The sequence below is a fragment of the Ambystoma mexicanum genome, chromosome 9 (assembly GCF_040938575.1).
Source record: "Ambystoma mexicanum isolate Mex_15411 chromosome 9, UKY_AmexF1_1, whole genome shotgun sequence".
Lineage (NCBI taxonomy): Eukaryota > Metazoa > Chordata > Amphibia > Caudata > Ambystomatidae > Ambystoma > Ambystoma mexicanum.
Window position 1 is genome coordinate 482,057,560 of NC_090931.1, and position 24,832 is coordinate 482,082,391.

Sequence of the window (24,832 nt, forward strand, 5' to 3'; positions counted from 1 at the left end):
CCTATACTATTAACCTAGGTAGATACGTAAGTGTTAATTCACTTTCTTGCCACGTCCTACCGAGAAATGGAGTGTTTGCTAAGGTAGCGCCCACTGGATTTGTATACCAGCGCAATAAACTCAGCAATTTCACTTTCTTCTATTGAGTATGTTTTACTGGTATGAGTATGTGTGTTGTAGAACTGTTGGTATGAGTGTTTCGACTCATGAATGGTGGTCAGATTTAACTTTTCCTGGCAAGGTGATTCAGCACCTCACCTGATGTTGGGTAGTAGTGTTTATATGTATGTTTTCTGACATATGTATTCATGTGTATATCATTTTGCCAAATTGCACATTTGTCCAAAATAATTTTCAATACATTTATGTTCTGGGTATGTGATTTCATTGCATTGCATAGCCTTTATTTCAGTTTTTGGAATCTTTTGAAACATTACAGGGGTTCCTTTTCCTTTTCCTTGTTGTAATCCCTACACTAAAACACAAATAGTAGAACTCTCGGGGAACAGAAGAAATCACCAAAACGTATTCTACAATGTCCAACTCCATAACATAAAATTATTTGTTTCTTCTGGGAAGGCTCTTCCAGGGTTCAATAACGTGTGGACCCCCATTTGGTCTTTATGGTTTCAATCTCTCCCTTTAGATCTCTCCCAGGTCCCTTTCTTCTCAGACTTCTCTTTGGCTTCATATCAGCCTCTTTGTCTTCCTACTGGTATGTGTCAGAGCTCCTCGCTGCAGGGTTCGGTTTATTGCCTACTGCCGGTAATTCTTTATATCAGATAGATCTTTCCTAGAGCTTAGCTTTCAGGATAAGTCTTTCTCAGATTTAGGTTTTGGCATTCACAGGTTCATGTCTCTCCATGACCTGGTTTTCAATATTCACTTAGTCTTCTTTAAATTTATTTGTATTCGTTTTCAACATAATAATATCCCATAATTCAAAACTATTTGGGTTCACATGCTCATCGGCTGCATTTCCATAATCACCTTGTCACAGTCCATCGGCCACACCTGCGTAGAGGTGCCATTTCCCCCTTAACCATTTACAGCCATCCCCTCAATCCAACTCTTCCTGAAGATCCACCTTCCTACCTCTGAAACTGATCCCTTCTATGCTCCTCTTTGTTCTGTGATTCCCCAATTTTCCACCCCTAGATAACCACTTCCTGACTGCATCACAGGGATTGTAAATTTGGGGACGAGGCTAGTTCATTAAACATCTGACCCCAATCTAGGTCCGCCCCCTCTTTTGGGTTCCTATATTTCTGCAGAATCACCACTTCCACCAACCCCCATTGCTGAACATCCCTTATCCACTGTTGTAGCTGCGGACCGTTCAGGCATTTCCAGGATATAGCTAGTATCCTCTTAGCCAGTATCAGCATTAATTGAGTTATCCTTCTCTGAGTTTTATTTCTCTTCCCTCCCGTGATCAACCCCCACAAACATATTTACAAGGTCCAAGCGTGGTTAATCCTCAGTAACCCGTTGATTCAAGCCATTATTCCATCCCAGTATATAACTATAGTCTGACAGTCCCTCACCATATGCCAAAATCCTGCTTGGTCACCACCACCACGTGGACACTCATGAGACAGGGAAGAAGTTAATGGCATGTAACTTCGCTGGGGTCATATATACCCTCTGCAGATAATAAAATTGAGTTCGCTGAAACCTTACATTGTGAGATACCTTTTTCACTTGCTCCCAGATCCGAGACCACTCCTTCTCTGAAATCAGGAATCATGAATCCCTTTCCCATGTACTCTTGAACACAAGATCTACCTTTGGCCATTCTCCCTGTAGAGCTCTGTATAACTGTGATATCCTTCCCTTTCCTTCCCCCAATGACAGCATTTGTTGCATCAGCTCACTTCCCTCCGGTTCCTCTCTTATGCCCTCTTATAGCTTTGCTTATCTTCTGGCCACTCTCGCATAGGACAAGAAATGCCCTCCTAAGATTTTGTAAGCCGTCCATATTGTTCAAAGGTCATCAGTGTCTCTTCCACAAAGAAGACCCCCAGTGTAGTGCACCCCCTCACCTGTAGAGTAGCCAGTCCTACTTGCTTCATTGCCAACCTTATTATCAAACCCTATTGGTAACTCCCCACTGTATAACCCTTTGGCCACCTCATTCAGTTAACAACTTTTTCCATATTTCTCTTATGACCTAGAAGACATTAGGGGAACCCTTACTACCCATGGCATTCCACAGCATTTTAATTCCCTGGCTATACCACGGTATGCTACCTACCAATCTAGAAATCTCTCCTCCCAACAAGTCTCTCCCGGTTCCTACAGCCTGTGGTTGCGCTGCTATAAAATAGAGCTCAAAATCCAGTAGATTTAACCCCCCTTCTGGGTGTGTACACCTCAGTGTCTTTATAGCTGCTCTACTCCACCCTGTGTTCCATAAGAATTCCTTAACAATTCCTCAATGTATACATCTAACTTCTTGCATAAGAAACACATCTGGGAGGAGGTGGCTCAGAAGGTATCCGCAGTGGGGACAACCCCACGCAGTGTAAAGGACTGTCGAAAAAGGTGGGACGATCTGCGGCTGCGTGTCCGCAACATACTGTAAGCCCACCGTACACAGGCCCAGGCAACAGATGGCGGACCATCCTCGCCCATCAAGCTAGCACGGTGGGAAGAAAAATGCAACTCATTCACATGGAGGCCATCGAAGGGGTCGGGCATGCCGAGCCGGGAGTCCCATTATCGGTTTATGAACGTGAGTGGGCGTTAGCACAATACAATAGTGAACACACACACACAACACCCCAAACACAATGCTGGAGTCCAAATGGCAAGTAGATGACAGCACGCAGATCGCCCAACACCTCCCACCTAAAGTCTGCCCCAAAAGAAATGCCACATACCTGTCACAGTAACACACAACCAACCCCACTGACACAAACCACCTGAGTCCCCCATTTCAAACACAAGCAACATCTGCATGCGGACACACAAATGCATCTCCGTAGAGATGCAGGCCTCACCATTGTGACATCTCATTGCATGGTCCTGACATCTCCACCACCGAGTGCACACCTGAGCCCCAACCACACAGCACATGGCACACAGACCCTGAGGCATGCCTACCGCACGCAATCCACGACACACCCATAGGCCATGTGTTGACGAGGAGAGGAAATTACTGACGGGCCCATTGGTCAGCACTCACCCTCGAAAACTAGTTATACAAGATAGCTGCACCAGGTGAGGACAGAGTGCAGGATTCACATACCCCGCAAGATCCAATAATCAGGACTCAATAAATTGGCAAAGGGAAGTCTGTTTAATGATACATACATCAGCGAATAGAAACCAGCAGCATCGCGATCACCTGCCTCACCCCGACTTCCCCGAACATTATTCCAACAGCCTCTTTTATGGGCAAAATCCCTCATCATTGATGTCCAATTATACAAAAAATCATCATGCAATACAATTGGTTAGGAAAGGTAACTTAAGTATAGGTGCTATATCTGTATATGGAAATAACGCAAGTGGATTGGATAACTCTTATCGGGTGGGTGTCTACGCCCTTCCCTCTACACTACACGTGATTGACGTCACTACAAGTATGACGTCTCCTTGGTTACAGTGTCTATAGGACCCTAGATTACATGGTCCCTTGTGATTGGGCAAGTTACACCCCTAAACATAAATCTCCATTTTAATTAGCAGCTTTAGAGTAGACACCCAGGTGCCTAGTTTCCCAAGATTCACCCTTCCTCCCTTCCATCAATCAGTGTTTTAGGACTGTGTGTCAATTAGTTGGCTGGGTATGGCCTCAGATCTGTAATCTCTTATCAGGAAAAGTTATGGCACCTTCTGGTTCTGGATGACATCAGGCGGTGGTACATCTTCGCGCCTGTCTGGTCACATGCTGGTTCACCGTGAATCTGCTTCAATTTCCAACCTTTTGTGCTTTTAATTCTGTGTGTGCTTGGCCACCTGCATGGGCCTCTCTTATCTTGACCTTCACGGGCTGGCTGGTATTCTCTGTAGTTGGAGTCTCGTGAGCTCATGCTCACCTCCCCTTCTCTGGTTGACCTCGATCTCCCCGGCACAAGCCTCTCTTTGTTGAGTTTCAATTCAGCTCCTTCTCTGGTCTTTGCTGGGTTTCTAAACTCGGCCTGTCAGGCCTTTGGCCGCCTGGGTACATTTCTGCTTTCACAAAATGGAGTTGCACGTGTACATTGTGCAGTATTGAGGTAGATATATGGTTGGCGCTTGCCGCTCTACTCTCCTATTAGGCATTGCAAGCAGTATCGATTTCTTAGCCTCTTGCATTTCAAGCTTATTTATACACATTCAACAGGGCAGTTGCTTCCATCTTGCCTTATGGCACCATTCTCTTATGTTTTAACAGTGTCTCTCCCCTGCATCCATTATCATTATCCTTACGGTTACTAGTATTGGCATTCATGCTTTCAGTAGCCAAGTCTGTTTGTTCTTGGGGCTGCTCGGGCCCTTGGTTTATTTTCATTGGCCTTCCATTAAGGCCTTAGGGGTCTCCTTGTGGACCGTGTGCAGGTATTCCTCATTCCGTATCAGTGGCTGGTATGGCTGTATGATAGGGTATCGTGCTGCCCAGAGTTGTCGCGTTATGGCTGCTTCAACCGGTATTGATCTCCTTACGTACAAGGGGCAGAGTCCCAGTGCGGCTCTCTGTTGGTTTATTTGCTCCTCATATGTCACGTACCACGGCGAGTACCTTACTGGCAACTCGCAATGGGGGCAGGGGTGCGGGTCATATCTGGGACCTCCTCTACACTCTACCCTCTGGTCGGTTCATCGACCACTCCTACTTTCTCCTTTATATTCAGTTTCTTTGATTCCTCAGCTTCTTGCTCATCGTCTCCTGGGTTTACACAAGAAGGCGTGAAAGTATGCAATTTTGGTGTCCATATCTTTATCACCCCTTTCAAGCTTCCTGCTGTTATCACATGCTCATCTTTGTTCCAGGTCATCAACTGGCATTGTCCATTTGGACTGCAGTAAATCCATTTGCCTTTGTATCTTCTTTGTTTCTTGGGATAAGTTAATTTTGTTCCTTCTGGTGCAAATTTACTGGCCTTCACAAAGTCTTTTATCTCCTCATCTGTCAGGTCTCTGGGCTTCCAGCCTGGCTCCACATCGACCATAATTTTCATCCCAATGGCCTTCTTTGCTGTTTTCCGGTACTGCGTGATGGTTATCTTAACACAGACTCCTAGCAGCACTATTGCTAGCAAAGCTCCCAGGAACTTGAATATATCTGCCATCCATTGCGGGACCCATGAGAATAGGTTCCCAAACCAGCTGTCATCGTCCACTTCATCTGTCTCATCGGTCATCTGGTTTTTCAGGGGTGTTAACATGTCTATGGCCTCTGTGAGGGTTCCATTTTCTTCATCGTGTGATGGTATATATGTGCAACATGATTCTCCAATTTTTGCGCAAACACCTCCATCCATTGCGGGGATCATGTAAAGCACATATCTGTTCTGGAGGGTCATCAGTCTGAACGCTCTCAGCTCTTCTTTGATCCTTTTATTGTGTTGATGGTCTGCAGTAACTCCCATCTCGTTATCTGCAACCACTTGGTATTTGCACCAACTTGGATATGCGGCAAGAGTATTGTTGTAAATACTGATGAAGTTAGGCTGAACAGCCTGTGTTCGTATGGAATGGCATAAAATGCGTCCTCTGATTTGGCGCAGAAGTAATTCTCTCTCTTCATCCTTGACATTAGTTCAACAGACCTCCTTTTCCTCAGGTAAGCATCTGCTTTCGGGAAACTGTCCAAATTCAGTTCATTTTTTGGAATCACTAGTGCTGGAACGTGTACATTCAACCAGTGTGCATATGCCTCGCAAATTCCTCGGTAGCCCTTGGATTCACATGCCCAATAGTGGTCCATCAGGACTGCAGTCCCCTGCGACATCCCTGGGGCTTCGTATATTCGCCCGCAGTTTTGATTCTCCCCCATTTTCCTCTTGCCATTACTTCTAAAGCACAGTTTTGGGTTTTCCAGCGGTACTATCTGCAAGGGTCTTCCTCTGTCTTTGACCCATGTCAACAGCTTTACCAATTGTGGCCACAATGGTCTGCATAGTCTCTGTGAGTTCTCTATTGTTTCTTTGCAGGCTCCAAGGACCATCCAATCTCGGCAGATTACTACTCCTTCTTCCCATCCGTCTGGAGAGACTACTGATCCCTGTTAAGACGGATTTCTGAACTCTGTCCTGGTGGCGCAGAAGTTCAGAAGGCCAACCTAATTACTTGGAACAGGGTAACCTCTGGACAAGCCAGACCAATCAAGGTAGCGATCGCGGCGGTCAAGACTAGGTCTCAAGAGGGGTGAGGGTGACTGAAAGCCCGCAGTGAGCACACAAAGCAAGAGCGCTGACAAACTACTCCAAACAGTTGTTATATCAAAAATAGATACACATTTATTTTAAGGCCTTTAAAACAATGACCGTAGCGAGAAAATCACAATATCACAATATTAAACCAACACATACCATATCAACACAATATATATACAAATACACAGTCACAAGCGTTTAAAGCACGAAATATGTAGTCCACCTGAAAGGAAAGGAAAACAGGCAGTGCGATAACGCTTTAGACTCAGTTCGCCTTCAGAGGCACCTAACTAGATGGAAGTCCGAGCCCTGCGAAGAGTGGAGCCTTGTGCTCAAAGTACCTGCCACGCCGGTGCCAACGGGCAAAAGGGGAAGCTCTTCGGAGGAAATCAGGCAGTTCGGGTTAGTGCCCAGCAGAAGGAGAACAGGTTCCGCAACTCAAGCGCAGCCTCCACAGCGGGCAGAAGCAGAGCGCGAGTACGGCCAAAAGGGTGCTGTTTTTACACAGCAGGGAAAAGCAATGGGATACTGCAGGAGGGCGACCAGATCCTAGCTAAACTACTCACCGGTCCCCGAAGCAAGCAGACCCAGGCTTCTCCACGTTAGTTTCAGCAGCTGGCAGGTTCAGAAGAGCAGGGAACGCCTCGTAGTCGTGTAGAGCAAAAAGACGTCCCAATCGACGAAACCAGCACAGTTTTGTTGCCGCAGCAGGACAACGGAGCGGCCGTGTGTATTTGAGCCAAATGTACACTCCTCCCTTCAGACCTGGGGACGCCAAGCGTACGAAGCGTGGGAGAGTGACCAGGACTCGAAATACAACACAACCTGGCGGCGGTTACAGAGCAGGACTCCCTTGTAAGCTGGTCAGTCAACTGGATGGCCCAGAGACGCTTCCGAAGGCTTACTTGGCAGGAGATGATGAAGTCGCCGGGAATAGCTGTTCCTGCTATTCCAAAGGTCGAAGCACCAGTACAGGCCTTCTGGTTCGATCCAAGGAGGAAAGGGTTTCACAGGACGACAGCAGTGCAAAGGAGGATTCCTTCAGCGGGTCACCAGCGATTCCTCGGTCCAGCCTCTGGGTTGCAGGATACTTGGCTCCTGTATTCCTTCGTTCGTGAGAACTCAGGAGATCGACATGGTAGTGGTGTTTCCAGCTCCCTCTTATCCACGGTTCCCTTCGCGCCAAAACGGAGGGGAGCCAATGGGAGATCCGCTCATCAACACACATACCATACGTGGACCAATCACGGACCACGGTGGTCCCAGGCATTCACACCACCCCAGACTCTCTGGCACCCAGGATGTGTATTGGGACCAGACATCCCAGCCCACACCCTGGAGGCACACAAACGACATGTAGAAGCCCGCGAAAGCAACCACGTTTCGCGGGAAACTACATGCCCAAATAAGGAAGGCCCCGGGTCGCCCGACCTGGGGAAGGTGAAGGGAGCAAGACGGTCAGTGGACAGGACAAAGGAGCCTCGTGGACTGGCCATTTTGGGAGCCAGGCCACCATTTTGGGTTCAGTGCGAAAAACGTGCTCAGAACGCCAAAAGGAGCTCAAAATAAACAAAACGATCGCTGCCACCATTCGAGTCCCTGAATGACTTGCACCGATCAAATACCATCCTAAAAGAGTATCTAGGGTCTGTAGAAGGCTAGAGACCCAAGAGAGCTGTAACTTAGCTTACAGTGCCCTCTTGTGTCATGTTGCACTAAAGCCGCAACATGATAGAAGAAACTACGGGAAACAGCGTTCCCCGGTACTGACTGTCTTAAGGGCATGTCAGTTTCCCCGTAAGAAAGGAGCGAAAGCCCAGAGGAGTGCGGCAGAAGGCTGCACTTCTCTGGCAAAGTCAAGAACAAGGTGAAAACAACAGCAAAAGTTTAGGGGTTGCCACATGGAAGGAAAATTACCTACAATTACGAAATCTTTCCTAACACTCGCCCCTCCCAGACTATGGACAGGGGGAACTAATCCACCCCTGGATGAGTCTCTTGTTCAGGTCGGTTAAACATTCTGGACAACCCATCAGCATTGCTATGTTGGACACCTGGCCTATGCTCAATAGTGAAGTCGAAGCCTTGTAGACTTATGGACCACCTAAGCAACTTTGGATTCTCCCCCTTCATGTTCATTAGCCACTTTAACGGCTTATGGTCAGTCTGCACAGTGAAGTGGGTCCCATAGAGGTAGGGCCTCAGCTTCCTTAGGGCCCACACAACAGAGAAACAATCTTTCTCTACCGTGGACCATCTGAGCTCTCTGTCCTTAAGCTGGCGACTAATAAAACCGATAGGGTGTTCCTTACCCTTCTCATCTACTTGTGATAGTACAGCTCCTATCCCAGTGTCAGAGGCATCCGTCTGCACGATAAAAGGTCTTTGATAATCAGGGGCCCTGAGCACAGGGGCCTGGCACAAGGAGTCTTTTAAGCCATTGAAGGCCTTCTCACACTCGTCGGTCCAAGTTACCTTCTTGGGTTTCTTCGGAGTTGTGAGGGCAGTCAGAGGAGCAGCTATGGTGCCATAGTCTGCCACAAAATTGCGATAATACCCCGTGAGTCCTAAGAAGGCTCTCACTTGGGTTTGCGTAGTGGGGGTAGGCCAGTCTTGTACTGCTTGTACTTTACTGGGTAGAGGCTGTATCCTCCCTCCACCTACTTCATGTCCAAGGTAAACCACTGAGCCTTGTCCATTTGGGTGAGGGGCCACTCGGACACCCTCAAAAGAGCTATCTGAAGGACTGCTTGGGAACAGGTTGGGGAGAGGTTCAGACTCCTCTCCCGCAACGTCTGAAGCCAGTAGCAGTGCTGTGATTTCGACGCTTGGGCCGAAAGCCTTCAGCCTATTCGCGTGAAACACTTTTGGAGCCTGTCCAGGCCTTCCAAGGTCCACTGAATAGTTAACCTCACCCAGGGGCTCCACCACTGGGTAAGGGCCTGACCATTTGTCCTGTAAAGCTCGAGGCCTTATGAGATTCATGATCAGGACTTGCTGACCAAGTGTAAAGTTGATGAGGGAAGCTTTCTGGTCGTACCAATGTTTCACCAGCGCTTGCCCTGCCTTCAATTTATCACTAGCCAAGCCCATCAGAAGTACCATCCGTTTTCTGAGCCCTAGCACATAATCAACTACATTGGTAGTAACAGGGGGAGTGGGCATCTCCCATCCCTCTTTGACGATGGCTAAGGGTCCCCGCACGGGATGACCGAACAGAAGTTCGAAGGGGCTGAAGCCAACACCCTCCTGTGGTACCTCTCGGTAGGCAAACAGTAAGCATGAAACAAGAAGATCCCATTTTCTTCTCTGAGGCTCCTCCAGAGCCCCAATCATGCTCTTTAACGTCCTGTTAAAACGCCCCCCACCATTGGTCTGGGGGTGGTATGCAGAAGAGAACCTGTAGGTGACCCTACATTCTATCCACATAGCCTGCCTATACTTCGACATAAAGTTGCTGCCATCATCCGGCACAACTTCTTTAGGGAAGCCAACCCTAGTAAACATGCCGAGTAAAGCTTCTGCAACTGGCTTGGCAGTTACAGTTGTAAATGGGACGGCCTCAGGATACCGGGTTGCATGGTCGACCAGCACCAGGATAAACCTATTGCCTGAGGATGTTTGCGGGTCAAGGGGACCAACCATGTCGATCCCTACCCTTTCAAATGGTACCCCCACAACTGGGAGCGGTACCAACGGAGCTTGGAGTGTCGCGCCAACCTTACCAGACAACTGGCAGGCGGCACAACTCCTGCAGTGACTTTCTACTTGCTCCCCCATCTTGGGCCAGTAGAAGTGCATGGATAACCTTTGCTTGGTCTTCCTCATACCGAGGTGACCAGCAAGGGGAACTTCATGCGCCAACTGCAGGAGGAAGGGCCTAACAGCAAGGGGAACCACCAACCTCCTATGGTCTCCTTCTGTAGACTCTGTGGGCTCACTATACAGGAGTCCACCTTCCTGGTAAATCCTATGCATCCCAGGAGGTTCACCCTCAGGCTGGGAGCAGGCCTGTCTCCTTAGGCCTTCCAGAGATGGGCACTCACGTTGGCCTTTACTGAATTCGTCCCTATCAGGACCTCCTTCAACTAACAAGTCTTTTAGTTCAGGATGATCGTTGGGGTCGAATACTTCAGGCATTGCCACCTCCTCGTCAGGCCCGGGCGATTGACCAACTTCCTCCACCGCAGTGGTAGGCGAGCTCGGGGGAATATTCTCTTTCCCTCGTTTTGACTTGTAGACTCCTTTCGCCTTGGGTTTCCCCTTCGGCTGGGGCGGCGTATTGGACTTGGCCAATGCTGCCCGTGCTTGAGACCGTGTGTAGGGTCTTTCGGCAGTGTCTCCTACGAGCCCTAAAGCTCTGAGATCATTACCCAACAAGACCTTTCCCGGGACGTTTCTCTGAATGCTCACTGGAATCCTGACTGCTGTACCATTTAAAGTAAGATTTACAGGGATCACGGGAAACATACGGAGGGGGCCGTCAGCCAACTTAGTGGGCATCAGAGTAGCTCGGGCAACTTCCTCTGAGTCTACCAAGGTAGAATCCACTACAGTTCGACTGCACCCACTATCCCTAAGAGCTGGAGTATCCACTCCATTGATCAGCACACTGTCTTTAAAGTAGTGCTTGGTATTATCCGGAATCCTAGCATAAGCCTCTGCGACTTTAGGCTCCCAGGAACCCAGGGACACTAAAACTACCTCAGCCTCTATTCCGCTGGGAAATGAGTCTGAGGAGAAGGATGCTCCTGTAATCTCTTCTTCCTCGTAGGAGGAGAAGGCCAGATTAGCGGAGTGGACCCCCAAAGGTCTAACCTTACAACGGGGATCCCCCTTCACATGGTCAGTTGCTCCACAAGAAAAACAAGCCCCAGTGGGTCTGTTTACGTAAGGAGGCTTATTGTAACCAGAGTTCTGTTTCGGAGGCTGACCTCCACTACCCTGTGAGTTCTCTTGTGTCTTACCCTTGTTTTTCTTTTTGTGGCCCTTATGGGAAGAAGATTTAGCAGATTCCCCACCCTCCATATCTTTGGACTTTTTCCCTTCCTCCTGCTTACCAGGATGAGTTTTGTCCTTATGGGACACTCGATGTGACACCCATAAGTCTGCTGCAATGGCCAGCTTCTTAGGATCTATCTCCTTCGAATCGGCCATATGCTGCTTAAGCTCCGGGGAAGAAGAAGCAAAAATGTGTTCCAGCATGACCAGATTGATCATGCCTTCGAAGGTAGAAACCTTATAACCTTCGACCCAGCCAGTTAAGTTTTTCAAAGATTCAGCGACATAAGATACCCAAGTACCACCTTCCTTTTTCTTATACTCTCGAAAACGCTTTAAATATTGGGCCGGAGTCTTCCCAAACTTTAAAATGAGAGTTTGCTTTAACATTGCGAAATCAGCCCGCTCAGCCTTCGACATTTCCATAATGGCACTGCAGCCAGAATGGGGCAGTCTACTGAGCAACCACGCAATCTTATCAGCATTGTCAACTTCTTGAACCTCGCATGCATACTCAAACGCATTCAGCCAGTCCATAATGTCATTCCTTTCTTCATACACACTGAGCAGATCTTTCGGAAACCGTGGATGAGAGGAAGCCCCAGACCCATGTCTAGGACCCTTGGATCCATTTGCAACCTGAAGCTTGGCCAGTTCCAACTGGTGATCCCTGTCTTTCTGTTTTTCTGCCTGTTCGATTTTTAGTTTGGCTATGCTGAATTCAAGCTCCTGCTGCCTAAACCGCAGCTCTTGCTTCTTGAATTCAAGCATAGCATCCCCATCAACACTGGCAGAGGAAACATTAGACATCTCGTCCTCCCTGTCCTCGTGGTCGCGATGGATCAGTGCAGCGGCAGAACCGTCGGTTCTACCAGTGAGAGCAGCCCCACCACCTTCTGCACTGTCCTCAGAAGTTATAGCTTCAAGCTGCACTTCTTGCCACGCCACGATTCTTTGGATCATTTCCAATTTCGTGCCTTGAGAGGAAACACCTCTCTCCGCACACATCTTCTTCAATGTTTCTGATTTGGAAGCATTTAAAGTTAACAAGGTATTTGTTTCCATACTGTTTGATAGGACTATGGCCTTTTTAAAGTTATATTACAACAATTCACTACGTGTACTGTTTGGAATAACCTGAAATGCCTTAGTTCGAGCGCAACACCGGATACCTTCAGTCGTATCCCACCGCTGTACACCAATTTGTTAAGACGGATTTCTGAACTCTGTCCTGGTGGCGCAGAAGTTCAGAAGGCCAACCTAATTACTTGGAACAGGGCAACCTCTGGACAAGCCAGACCAATCAAGGTAGCGATCGCGGCGGTCAAGACTAGGTCTCAAGAGGGGTGAGGGTGACTGAAAGCCCGCAGTGAGCACACAAAGCAAGAGCGCTGACAAACTACTCCAAACAGTTGTTATATCAAAAATAGATACACATTTATTTTAAGGCCTTTAAAACAATGACCGTAGCGAGAAAATCACAATATCACAATATTAAACCAACACATACCATATCAACACAATATATACAAATACACAGTCACAAGCGTTTAAAGCACGAAATATGTAGTCCACCTGAAAGGAAATGAAAACAGGCAGTGCGATAACGCTTTAGACTCAGTTCGCCTTCAGAGGCACCTAACTAGATGGAAGTCCGAGCCCTGCGAAGAGTGGAGCCTTGTGCTCAAAGTACCTGCCACGCCGGTGCCAACGGGCAAAAGGGGAAGCTCTTCGGAGGAAATCAGGCAGTTCGGGTTAGTGCCCAGCAGAAGGAGAACAGGTTCCGCAACTCAAGCGCAGCCTCCACAGCGGGCAGAAGCAGAGCGCGAGTACGGCCAAAAGGGTGCTGTTTTTACACAGCAGGGAAAAGCAATGGGATACTGCAGGAGGGCGACCAGATCCTAGCTAAACTACTCACCGGTCCCCGAAGCAAGCAGACCCAGGCTTCTCCACGTTAGTTTCAGCAGCTGGCAGGTTCAGAAGAGCAGGGAACGCCTCGTAGTCGTGTAGAGCAAAAAGACGTCCCAATCGACGAAACCAGCACAGTTTTGTTGCCGCAGCAGGACAACGGAGCGGCCGTGTGTATTTGAGCCAAATGTACACTCCTCCCTTCAGACCTGGGGACGCCAAGCGTACGAAGCGTGGGAGAGTGACCAGGACTCGAAATACAACACAACCTGGCGGCGGTTACAGAGCAGGACTCCCTTGTAAGCTGGTCAGTCAACTGGATGGCCCAGAGACGCTTCCGAAGGCTTACTTGGCAGGAGATGATGAAGTCGCCGGGAATAGCTGTTCCTGCTATTCCAAAGGTCGAAGCACCAGTACAGGCCTTCTGGTTCGATCCAAGGAGGAAAGGGTTTCACAGGACGACAGCAGTGCAAAGGAGGATTCCTTCAGCGGGTCACCAGCGATTCCTCGGTCCAGCCTCTGGGTTGCAGGATACTTGGCTCCTGTATTCCTTCGTTCGTGAGAACTCAGGAGATCGACATGGTAGTGGTGTTTCCAGCTCCCTCTTATCCACGGTTCCCTTCGTGCCAAAACGGAGGGGAGCCAATGGGAGATCCGCTCATCAACACACATACCATACGTGGACCAATCACGGACCACGGTGGTCCCAGGCATTCACACCACCCCAGACTCTCTGGCACCCAGGATGTGTATTGGGACCAGACATCCCAGCCCACACCCTGGAGGCACACAAACGACATGTAGAAGCCCGCGAAAGCAACCACGTTTCGCGGGAAACTACATGCCCAAATAAGGAAGGCCCCGGGTCGCCCGACCTGGGGAAGGTGAAGGGAGCAAGACGGTCAGTGGACAGGACAAAGGAGCCTCGTGGACTGGCCATTTTGGGAGCCAGGCCACCATTTTGGGTTCAGTGCGAAAAACGTGCTCAGAACGCCAAAAGGAGCTCAAAATAAACAAAACGATCGCTGCCACCATTCGAGTCCCTGAATGACTTGCACCGATCAAATACCATCCTAAAAGAGTATCTAGGGTCTGTAGAAGGCTAGAGACCCAAGAGAGCTGTAACTTAGCTTACAGTGCCCTCTTGTGTCATGTTGCACTAAAGCCGCAACATGATAGAAGAAACTACGGGAAACAGCGTTCCCCGGTACTGACTGTCTTAAGGGCATGTCAGTTTCCCCGTAAGAAAGGAGCGAAAGCCCAGAGGAGTGCGGCAGAAGGCTGCACTTCTCTGGCAAAGTCAAGAACAAGGTGAAAACAACAGCAAAAGTTTAGGGGTTGCCACATGGAAGGAAAATTACCTACAATTACGAAATCTTTCCTAACAATCCCCAGATCTGCATTTGTCCTCGGTTCTTCCATATTTGAGCTTCTTCTACCATTTCCCTTGGACGTTCAGTCTTGAGTTTATTTCCCACCTTATTCCTGATCCCTTGACGTCAGGGTTTTCATATCTAATCACATGATTATTGGTGTGCGCCCTGTTTCTTGTTTTGATGTCCTGGACATATCCGTCTTCATCAGGGTAGTCCTTTTCGTTGGCCCATATCAACGAGGCGTCTCTCCCCATGAATTGTCCTCTGGTGTTACACATTGCCACATGTGACAGGCAGTGTGCTATGGGGACATCTATCTCTACAGCCACAAAGATTTTGGACTTGCCCATGCTGTAAGGCAGGAGTGCAAAGACAAAACATTCTCCTTCTGATTGCCTTCGTCCAACTTCCTTCATGTGCTGGTACCATATGTTGTTTCCAAGATGGGCCGTGCTGTCCAAGTAGTCGTTTAACTCGTCATCGGTTTCATATGGACTTCTTTTGATCCTTAGCGTTTTTCTGTGGTTGGCTATCATTATGTCTCTGAATGCGTCTGTACTGCTCTTTCGTTCAGGCAGACTCTCAGGCGTTATCCTTGGAGGGGCAGGTTTAATTTCCTGCCCTGCAGTAATAGGGGGAGGTTTTGCGCTTATTTTCCTTCCCTCCTGCATTCTTTTGTAGACCTCCTCCCACTGCATGTGATTTATTATCCTTAAACACGTGGCTGTGTCGTAGGCTTGGTAGTTACTTCTGGAGTTGGAGCTGGCGTGCTCGCTATCACAGTTGTGGTGGTTGTCTTGCTCAGCTCCTCCTGTAGATTCTTTGCTCTAAGTATGAGTGGAAACACATACTCAACTACCGCATGTGTTTTCTCAGTGAGTTCTTTCGTTGCTTCCTCTGTTCTATTGAGTGATTTCGCTATTTCACTTCGATTCGGTTTCTCATGTTGCTCCCTGCTTTCTGGAGCTGCTTGTTCCACAGGTGATTTTTCTCTTTCAGTTGGTTTGGCCTTCGGTTTCGTAGCCATTGACACTTGCCCTTGTTCGTGTGCATTCAGTGTATGGGTGCGTGCCGTGGACAGTGCTATGCTATCATTCATTCCGTGCTGACCCTGTTTCCAGTCTTTCTCACCATTCATTCCTTCAAGTGTATGCGTGTCACTGCTAATTACATTCAACTGTAAATCGTTTGCTTTATCATCAGTTTTCCTTGGAACAGGGATGACAATATAAGGTCTGGGTGCTTTTGTGGGCCCCAGATGTTCATTACCTAGTGGATGCACAGACATTGGGACGCTTCGTGCACCAATAAAAAATGCAGTTCTGATAGTTAGAGACAAAAATACTACAATAATCATTATGCATATACATATAATGGCCTTGAAGGACAGTTTACAGCATCTCCTTCCGGGAAACCGGGGGCCTCCTTCCGCTGGTGGCACGACTAAGTTACTGTTTTGGGCCCCCATTTCAATCAAGTCCATAGTCCACTATTTATTTATTTCTTCGTTCTGATCTCGTTGTTCAAAGTTCAGCAAATCAAAGTTCAGCAAATACTAAAGTGACATGTGCTGTTCAATGTCCCCCCTCTTGCGAATGATGATGATAGTCTCTGAGTATGGAGTACAGTTCCTTTGCTAGACTATGGAAAAGGGTTTTACTACCGTTTTCAGCACATCACATTCATCCTGCATTTGTTGTGGGAACCGCATTCCCAGGGCACTCTTTCAACTCGTCATGGCCCTGAGGATATGCAGGACACTGTTTTCAGTGACACCATGAAAAGATGGATTTGCTACAAATCACGCAACATAAAATATAAAAAAAAAAAAAAAATAAATAAAAGTGAACATATGAAAAGGTAGGAAAAAATAAGAAAAAGGTTAAAAAAGGTAAACACGGCAGTGAAGTTCGTGTCTCTGTTCCTTTCACTTGGTCGTTCGAGGTCGAGTTGATGAACAGTCTCTCTCTCACCCATTCATTCTCCTGCGTGATAATGATGAACAAATAGAAAACACAAACAAGAAAAATAAGAACGGATGTAGTTATCCTTGTTTCTGCTCTTTTCAATCTGTCCTGTGTTGGAAGCATGAAGAACTCTGTCTTTTGTTTTCTTGCCTTGTCCCCGGCTGGGGATGATGAAAAAAGGTTATTTTGGAACACCCCCTTCTAAGGCTCTTCTTAGATGTGGATGTCCATAGTTGCTTCTGAGTTGTGATGCACTAGCTCTTAGGAGCCTGTTCAGTTGGGCATTCTTTGCTGGATCATTAAGAAAGGCAGGCACATCAATGTTGCGGGGTCTGTCCACTATTTCTGGTGTTAATGACATTTAGGTTCTGGCACTTTGGCTCTAAAGTCACAGGCCTTTTCTTGCAGTGTGATCAATTGTTTTTTTTTTCGATCTGTCCCTCGTTGGCTAGTCTCACTGAAATCTCCTCAGGAATTCTCGCTTGAAATCCGACCTGGAGCATGATGCCTTGGAGGAGTGAGCCCATGTGTGGGGCGTTGGCCGGATTCCTAAGAAAGGTGATGACGGCAACATCTGCAGGTCTCCCCACCATTTCTGGATAGTCTGTGACTAATCGAAATAAAACGTTGTGTGCCAGCCGTGTATCCTCAGGTGATAGGGACATTTGCCTCTTTTGCTGGGTCCTAATCACAGTCCCTTCTTTTGATGCGAACAAGTTTTGCACTTTCCTGCTGCGTGAGTTGCAACCACGTGGTTCAGCTTGTACCACACTTGGTTGAGAATGTAATTGTTTGTTGGATCTCTAATGAATGTCAATGTATCTGTAGTTCTCCTGATAAGTCCTGGACATTCTTCGATGATGCGGAAGAACAAAGTATATGTGATCTCGTCAATGATTACTTGTGATGGAAGCATCTGTGTCTTTTCCGCTGTGTTCGGGTAGTGTAATGAAAGTTTCTGTTATGACATGCCTCCTTCTTCCTAGCCATATATCTTGACTGCACGTGCTGTGGTCCTTCACCGTTGTCTGTGGATTCCTCGGCAGTAGATGTAGTAGGAGTGCTCTCTCCTATAAATATTTTTATATCATTCGTGAAGATCCAGGCTCTTCTGCCTTTGAGCTTGAAAGCTGACGGGGTGCAGTCCTCTACGATGAACGGGCCATTAAACCTCGGCTCGTCCCATCTTTTTCTTGTGAAATTCTTCACGAGGAGGCGATCTCCAGGGAAGACAAAAGGTGCGCATGGGCTCTGAGCTGCGCTGGCATCAGCACTGTCTGTTGTGGTTTGTGCTGTGTCGAGTCTTTTCTGCCATCGCTGCAGCTGGCATGAAATGACAGTGGTACTGGATGTGGGACAATCCAGATAAGCCTTCATCTCCTCTCCCAGTACCTCCCTAGTTGACTGGGCATCACATCTAGCTCTGTCACGGGGGGTAAGAGGGGTCCTCATCCTTCTCCCCATGACTATTTCGTGCAGCGTTAGATGATGGTCGGATCCTGGCTGGTTCCGAAGAGCATACAATGCCAGTGGTAGGCAGTGCATCCATCCCTTTCTTAATGTGAGCTTCAACTTGGCTATCCTTTCCTTAAGCAAGCCGTTGATCCGTTCACATATCCCGTTTCCCTCTGGGTGATACGCCGATGAGAATTTGTGCTTTATACCAAACAACAAGCTAATCTGCTCAAATACTGCATTTACAAAATGTGCCCCATTATCAGATCTCAGGCAGCGTCAGGGTGTGTACAGGGGCCTGCTTCTACCCATCTCGAGAAGGGACACACCACCACAAGTAGATACCTGTACCCATTACACACCTGAATCATATCAACATAATCAATATGTAGGTTCTGGAAAGGTCCATTTGGTCTGGGGATGACTCCTCTCACTACTTTTAATGTGTGCTTAGAAGTGAATTGCAGGCAGATAATGCAGTTTACCATAAAGAATTCAACATGCTCGGCTAAATTCGGTATAAACCAGTCTTCCGCGAGCGTTGCAGCAAGATTTTCTTTTGACATATGAATGGGGTAGTGAAACTGTTCTAGCTCTACTTTTAGAAGGGCGACAGGCATTACTGGTTTACCAGTGCTGTCTTGCCTCCACAATCCGTTAGAGGAGTTTAAAGAACACCCTCGACGCTTCCATACATTTTTCTCCTCCTGAGGTGCCTCCCCCTGGAGCTCCATTAATTGAGATTGCCCCATATTGCTATAGGCTTCTGGAGTGGCTTGTGCTACCATCATTCGCTCATGGGTACGTGCCACCTCCACGTCCATGATTGTTTCAGTTTTGGATGCCATACGTTTGGCTTCCGTGTCCGCTTCATGATTTCCACGTGACACAAAATCTGTCCCTTTTGTATGAGCGGCGCATTTTACAACCGCTATGCCCACTGCGAGCTGTAGTGCTTTTATCAGCCTGTCCAACAAGACTGCGTGTTGCACTGGCATGCCATCTGCTCGGAGGTAGCCCCTCCTCTTCCAGCGCGCTAATCCTGCGTGCACTTTTGACGTCACATAGGCGGAGTCGCTGTACACTGTTACTTCCTGGTCTGCATGGTTCTCGATGGCGAGTATCAATGCCACTAGTTCTGCAGCCTGTGCCGAATGGTGAGATGGTATTCGCGCACTGACAAGTACTCGGAACTCTTCATTCGCCATGTGTTTGATTACGCCACACCTGTATACCTTTGCCCATCATCTTGGTCAATTCTTGATGACCCGTCAATAAAGACGATCTCTCCACTTGGCAGGGCATTTTCCTTGACCCTGGGGATCTCATCATAGTATTCTTCATAGTTTGCACAGTCATGCACAGGTTCTCCCTCTGTGACTGGCTCGGCTATAAACATAGCAGGGTTCACCGTTTTGCATCGCACTATTTTGATCGATGGATTAGAGATAATCACCTCGTAGGCTGATGCTCTTTGTGAAGTCAGCGTGCCCTTTGGCTTCTCTAATATGGAGAATAGTGAGTGCTCAACATATAATGTCATGGAGCACCCCATCACAATGGATGATGCCTTCTCAATGGCAAACACGGCGGCAGCTAAATTTTGTTCGCACGGGAAGTGGCCCGTCATGACCGGGTCCAGTCTCCCGCTGTAATATGCTAGGGGTTTATATCCCAATGGGGTTCGCTGCGCGAGCACTGCTGTCATAAAACTGCCATCGGTATGAGAGAACAGATAGAATTCCTCCGCATAATTAGGAATCCCGAGAACTGGGGCCTTACAAATTGCCCCCTTGAGTTCTGTAAACCCCTTCTTCATTTCTTCATTCCATTCAATTTCTTCTCTTGTTGCCTGGGCCTTTTTAAGGGCCTGTAACAACGACTTGGTATATGAGCTCTAGTCAAAGACCCATGCTCTGACATATTTGCACAAGCCTAAGAAGCTTTGCATTTGCTTTATTGTGCGCGGCGTGGCCGTGTGCATGATAGCCTCAGCCCTTTCTGGGGTTACCTTTTTCCCCTCATGTGAGATTAGTTGCCCTATGTACAACACCTCCTGTTGGCAGTACTTCAGCTTGTCCTTGTCTACTTTGTATCCTTTCTCAGCCAATATAGTCAATAGCTGGACAGAGTCCTGTCGGCATTGCTCTTCAGTGATGCTTCAGATTAGAATGTCATCTACATACTGCAAGACAACACTGTCCACCGCAATATTGCTTAGGTCCATTTGCAGGACTCTGTTGAAAATGGATGGAGACTCGCAATACCCCTGTTGCAGCCTCGTACTTTTCAGGCGCATTTGTCTGGAAGTAAATGACGTCAGGTCTTGTGAGTCACGGTGCAATGGAATCGAGAAAAATGCATTTTTCAAATCGATCACCGTGAAGTATTTTGACTCAGTGGGTATGTTGCACAAAATTGTGGATGGATTAGGGACTAGAGGGAATTCAGCTTTGACTATGTCGTTCAATGCTTGTAAATCCTGGATTAAACGCCAAGACCATCCCTTTGATTTCTTGACAGGATAAATCACTGTGTTGCACGGCGATTCTGACGTCACAAGGATGCCCTGCTCCATCATGGCAGAGATTGTCTTTGCAATCCCTTCATCCGCTTCTCTGGACATGGGATACTGTCGTGCCCGTGGCAGAATTGCTCCTGGTTTCAATTTAATTTTTACTTCGCCGGCCCCCTTCAGGAGACTTACATGATAGGGCTCTGTAATCCATACTTTGGCCGGCACCAGGGCCATGTCGTTATCAAAGTATTCTGGATGTGCTAAAGCTAACATCATCCTCTGCGGTACCTCCCGCCTGATCATTTTGACCCAAAATATTGGACTCACTTCCACCCGCGTTTCTTCTAGGTCGGGGTGTTCTTCGAACAGATCATCATCGGTGACATCAGTCACTCGATACCCTTCTTCGATGGCGACAATCGGACACCATGGTCTGTCCTCATCGTCACATCCCTCAACCAATACCACTTTTCCTCGCACTGCAGGAGAGTATATCATTAAGGGAAATACTTGTCCCTCCTCTTCATGCATCGGTATTCTTGGTCTGAATAGAAACTCATCCAGAGTTCTCATAGTTTTGTCTGCGAGGCCTGGCAACCCCGCCATAAGCACTCGTACGCCATATGCAAATACTTCTGGCTCCAGCGGTACAGCTCTCATAGCTGCACGTCCAGAGTATGCTCTGATCATTTCGCACACGTTTGAATTAGGGGTGTACCGAACTTCGGCTTTGAGTAAACATTCGGCCGAATTCCGGCTGAAATTAGCTATTCGGCTTTCGGCCGAATAGCTAATGTAATATTTACTCGAAGCCGAAGTTCAATACACATCTGCTTGCCATTTTTATTTGGTGCTAGTAGGGTGCAGTATTGCACTCGAGCCACCGGAGGGCAGCATTGCCATATGCATATGTCGTGTAGACACTGCCACACAAGGGAGTGTTTCTGGCTGACTCCGTCCTGCCCTGCAGTTCTTCGTTTACATGTACAAGTAAACCCAATGCATGCCCGAGACTTCTTATTTGTTTCACTTTCTACAATACATGAATGATGGAACCCACCCACTGCTGCACCACCGCTCAGATAGCACAACTTTCAGCAAAAGCAGAAGCTCTCTCTCGCTCCTCATGTGCTCACGTATTACTTACTTTTTTAAATGAGCGCGTGATAGAGTTAAAATAAACTTTACGCACATTTTTTTTACACTTTCTAGAGTGTTACAGTTGCAAAACAAATTGCCACCAAAGACACAGAGAAAAGGACAAGAACTGTATTTTTCTGAGAATCGAGTAAAAGCAGTAATGACCATTAATGACTGCAGCAATGTTTCAAGGGAAACCTCTGCAAGACCCGCCGCTGGGAGATAGTGATCAGTGCGAAATGTTTGACAATCAAGACATTTCTACGTGAGCTTTAAAGGATCAATGGTGGCTTTGAGATATCTCGTGTGGAAAGTGTCGCCCTCCTTGGATAGTCCGTCATTTAAACAAGCCAAATTCATCGGATAGACTTCCACTGGATTGCGCTATCAATTTCATTCATCTTAAAAAAAACGTTCATCCCTGCGACTACAGTGGTATGAGCCAAAACTTCCTCTGACCTCGCTCTGAGACTCAGCTAACAGAGAGGTGCGCCAATATTATTATTAAACGTATGTTTAGAATGTACTAGCATTCACACAAGAAAACCACGGGCATATTTGAAATCAACAATGGCCGGGTATAAATGACTATTCAGTGTTCACGAAAAAACTGGGGGCAGTGGCTATGAACCATTGAGCAAGTGCGGTATTTGCACGCACCAGCACGCACGAGAACATTGGCCGGATCACCTCCTGTTACTCGGCTGTCCTTGACATTCCTGGGATTAGTTCTTGTCTGACTTTGTCTTAAAAGAGAAATTCCCTGAGCACGGTTGTTCCGTGATTACCTCACGGGCCTTTGTGGTATGACTCTGCAACTGTGGAACTGCCGTAGTACATACAGTCCGTCTGGTCTTCTAATCTCGTAGTACATTTTCTTACCCCCACCCCCTTTCTCAAGGGAAGTCCACGCACCCTCTTAAAGTTAGACAAAGACAAGGCACCAGCTTTATTGATTAGCATGAGCATTTCAAAGCCGTCTCCTCCACACAGCTCCAGATTTGCATGTAAATGGCCACAGGCATCAGCATATTAGAGGCTCAGTGCAGTCTGGAAACACCCTGGCTTGAGAAAACCCCCATGGAAGACCACAGCCTGCCCACTGAAACACGACAGCAGTCTCAAACAAATTGAGCATTTTAAAGCTGCCTTCTCGGCAGGGCTAGGCATTTGCATGCAAATGGCCAAGGCCACTACTGCCCATTGTTCGCCAAGGCAGGCGATCCTGGGTGGTGGCATTGTTGACCCTCCGCCCTGTCATTGGGCAGTCTCAAGAGGAGATTGAGGCTGTGGAGGGTGGGGGCTGCATGGCCTCACAGTCACATCTGGAGCCTGGTAGTTCCTATAGCAGGTCGCAAATTCCACAGAAACACCCCAGAGGAATTAGCTGTTCAGACACGAACAATAGATTGTAAAAATAGATTCCAGGCAGCCAGGACAGCAGGGAGTAGCCATTGACGGGACACAGTGCCAGAAAGACTCACTGTATATTGTGTTCTCTTCCTTGGCAACATGCAATAAAATAAAGCCCCTCCCTGAGGTATACAAGTGTTTTTAAAGACCAATACTACACCGTTCTCCAAAGCGAAAACCCAGCTGCATTTGCTAGAAACTACTTTCCATTGCAAATAAGTCCCTATATAATCAATTTCCCCACACTGCGACGTGTGTGCATTTTCCGTGGAAAGGAGTGTAACATCAGTACCCAGATCTTTGTATACCACCCTGACAAACATGCTATCAGGCTGTCATGCTGCATATGTTTCTCTAAGGACAAACATGCCAACTTAACCTTTGTGTGGGAAACGTTAAAAGTTCTTGACTTCCGCTTGTCTTTCTCCAATTTAAAATATCCAGAGCTCCCTCCATCTACTATTCGGTTCACTATTCGGTTCCGGCCGAATATTTCTGCAACTATTTGGTATTCGGCCAAATAGTAAATGTACTATTCGGTACACCCCTAGTTTGAATAATGCATTCCTGGGGTGGAGTACACTATGCCATCCTCAGTGAATGAGATGGTCATATTCAACTTTGTCATCAAGTCCCGACCCATGATATTTACTGGGGACTGACAAGAATTCAATAAAGGTACATTCATGTCGCACTCTCCCACGGAAACTGGGAGTTCATCAATAAAGGGAACTCTGCTATGAGCTCCAGTAAAACTCTGGGTATCTATTGCCTCGCCGGACAAGGAGAACTTGCCTTCTCGTATGCACGAGCGCGTTGCACCCGTGTCAACTAAGAAGGAATATTCTTTCCCCCCTATGGTGACATTTACCCTTGGTTCCCTGTTAGGGTCTGGTGTCACTGATAGGATAGAACACATCAGCGTTCCCTGTGAACCGTCCTATTTCATATATAGGTTTGGTCCATTGTATACCTGTGGGTTTCCTCCACCTGAATTAGTGTCCTGAACCACTTGTGGCAGTGTCTGCTGGGGTTGTCCCTGCAGTACATTCCTCATGTTCAGTGCTTGGACCATTTGCTGTGCACCTTGCTGCAAGCCAGCTGCCTGCTGCTGCATGGTATAGTATTGTGCATTGCCCTGTTGTGGGGTAGCAGGTTGATTCACCATGCATGTCCCCATCCCTTGGTTGTTCTGCCACATGCCTTGGCTTTTGCACATGTCACTCCACATAGCCAACACACTGGCGGTGGTCGGGCCATCTGTCCATCTGGCATAGCTGGACTGCCCATTGGTGCGCTCTGTATACTACCTTGAACATTTTGAAAACCTCCTTGGTTACTTCTAAAGCCTCCCTGATTGCTCTGCCATCCTCTTCCTCCAAATCCCCTTCCTCTCGGGTAATATCCCGCATTACCCTGATTACTCTGGGGCGGGTTAGCCGCACGCTGTGCACTCGATTCGGCTGGACTTGTTAGCATGGCTCCCTCGAGAGCATATTTTGAGAGCTTCTTTTGCACTAGCTTTGCCTCTTCTCCCTTACGCGTTGCCTCTTTCTTTCGATTCTTTTCTTGCAACACCCTACAGTAATGTGCAATTGTCAACTGGATCTCAGCCCATGGTTTAGCTTCTATTCCTACCAATTTTTTGAGCTGTTTCTGCACTGGTTCAGGCAACCCTTGGCACAATAT

At 47.6% G+C, this 24,832-nt stretch overlaps 1 protein-coding gene across 1 annotated transcript in view; it reads left to right on the top strand.

Annotated features, from left to right (window-relative positions):
- Positions 1 to 24,832, top strand: part of TEKT1 (tektin 1) — an 880,590-nt gene that overhangs the window by 744,154 nt on the left and 111,604 nt on the right. The window lies entirely within an intron of this gene.